Source organism: Coenobita brevimanus, chromosome 39 (assembly GCF_032717465.1).
Source record: "Coenobita brevimanus isolate Jiangsu-jjx chromosome 39, ASM3271746v2, whole genome shotgun sequence".
Taxonomy (NCBI): domain Eukaryota; kingdom Metazoa; phylum Arthropoda; class Malacostraca; order Decapoda; family Coenobitidae; genus Coenobita; species Coenobita brevimanus.
In genome coordinates this window covers 8,543,150-8,545,601 of record NC_136992.1, presented here as the reverse complement: position 1 = coordinate 8,545,601, position 2,452 = coordinate 8,543,150, and positions in this window count along the sequence as shown.

Genomic DNA, 2,452 nt, shown 5'->3' with positions numbered 1-2,452 from the left:
GTTTGCTGTAGTGGTGGTGATGGTGGTGAAGTGATAGTGAAACGGAAATGGTGGAGAGTTGGTAATGGTTGTGGTGGACTGGTGATGAAGAAATAATAATGAAATGGAAATGGTGTTTAGGAACGGTGATTCAAGAGCACGTGAATTGAAAGGTACTGCACTTTATATTAATATTTTCACATAATCTATATATACGTCTGTAACAGATAACCATTGGTGCACTGGAAGTAATTTGCATGTTGTACTTTCATGTCAGTCGATCAGTTCAAGATACTGATTCAGAGGCATCTGAAATTCAGTGTATCTTTAAATTAACGCTACTGCATCCGCGTCCGCCGAAAGAGCCAGCCGAGCAATATTATGTGTGTGTGTGTGTGTGTGTGTGTGTGTGTGTGTGTGTGTGTGTGTGTGAACAAAATAACTAAAATGATTTTGAACCGACTGAGGGTCAGCCAAGGGGATGACCTACTGTTTTATAGAACAACAGATAAAATATCTAGGTCACAGGGCAAACTCATAGCTTGATCCAGCATTGTTCAACTTAATGTTTTCATCTAATATAGACCAAACTTGGTGGGTGGACTGAGGGTTAGGCAAGGACGAAGAGGTTCGAGTTAAAAAAAAAAAATCCGATCAAAGGCTAAGGTTGCAGGGTAAGAGCAACGTTCGACCTATGTATGTGTTTGTGTGTTAACATAATTAAAACAATTTATATTTCATTTACATTAAAGCTAATAAAATGACTGAGGATCAAGGAAGGGATTGGCCTGCTTTTATTCACTAGGTCAAATGTTCAGGTCACATGGCAATGTCAACTTAAAGCAGTTTTTACTTGATTTAGATCGAACCTGGTGGACCGGCTGAGAATAAGGGATGAATGACGGTTTTCAGTTTTAAGAATAATCAGTCAAAGATCGAGGTCACAGGGATAGGTCAACTGTCAAGATCACATGACAAGGTCATCTTAAATGGTTTTGATCCGATTTAGATCAAACGTGGTGGAAGGGATTAGGGTCAGGTAAGAATGAAGTACAGTAATTCGATTTTAACAGCAGTTTTCAAGGTTACAGGGCCAAGTCAAATGTGTGGCCCTTAGACCCGTTGGGAGGCGCGAGTGTTGCACTGTATGAATGCCCCTTCTTGTACTCTGGTTGATATTTACTTATAAAAGGAAATAGATCAATGAGGTAAAGGGAGAAAAGAAAGACAAAGATGAGGTACGTTAGTAAAAGAAGAGATGGGAGAGGAGATGATAAAGAGAAAGGAGAAAAGGAGAGGAGGGAATGGTTTAGAGTGGAGGGAATGGGGACAGACTTCGTTAGTGAAGTGGGGAGTCATTTTGTTCCTGCCGGGAAGCTCACGTGACTCCCTCCTTCTCCATTTACCTACTTCTTTCCTCCTCTCTCCCCTAATTACCTCCTTCTTTCCTCCCTCCCTCCCCTACTTACCTCCTTAGGCTCCACTTCTCCTTCCCTTCATCCCTATCAACCTATTGCCATCCCATTATCTCTCTTCCTTATGTTATTTCCCTTCCATCCTCCGTTCTATTTCTCCTTCTCCATTCCTTACTCCCAGTGTCACCACCTCCCATCATCCAGTTTTATCTCAGTCCATATCAGCTTACATTTCTCCTTTTCACTTTCCTTCTTCCCTCCCTCTCTGCCTATTCACTTTCCTTCCTGTCTCCATACATACCGTACTTCAACCTCTCCATCCTTCTTTCACTCTGTCTCCCTACTCAGTTCTCTCACACTCTCTCTCTCTCTCTCTCTCTCTCTCTCTCATTTCCTCAGCTTCATTATTTTGCAACTGTGTTTTTATTTTCCATCATGATCTTTATTCGACAGTGTGTGTGTGTGTGTGTGTGTGTGTGTGTGTGTGTGTGTGTGTGTGTGTGTGTGTGTGTGTGTGTGTGTGTGTGTGTGTGTGTGTGTGTGTGTGTGTGTGTGTGTGTGTGTGTGTGTGTGTGTGTGTGTGTGTGTGCGTGTGTGTGTGTGTGTCTGTGTGTGTCTGTGTGTGTTTTATTCCCTATAATTTGCGTATTTCTATATAAAAATGTGTATTTTTGTGTGTATACCGTACTTTGTGCATGGTTGCTGTGTGTTGGTATGTGTCTGTAAACACAAGTTCAACAAAAGATTTCTGGAAGTGTCTGGCTGAAGTGGTCCATTCCCTGCAGTCCATCGGATTTACTTCGTGATGAACCTGGGGCCATAATGACAAGAACAATAACAATAACAACATCTCTATCCCCTGTGGTCATGTCAACAAGAACAGGTACAAGATCAAAACAACAGGAATTCTTTTTTTTTTTTTTCTTTTTCGCTGTTTTCCCTCCCCTCTCGTAATACCACCACCATCAGCACCACCACCACAACCGACAACAATTCTATCCCCGTTCTTCCTCCTATTATCCTTCTTTTCTCTTACTTCCTCTTATCCTCCAAGTTTA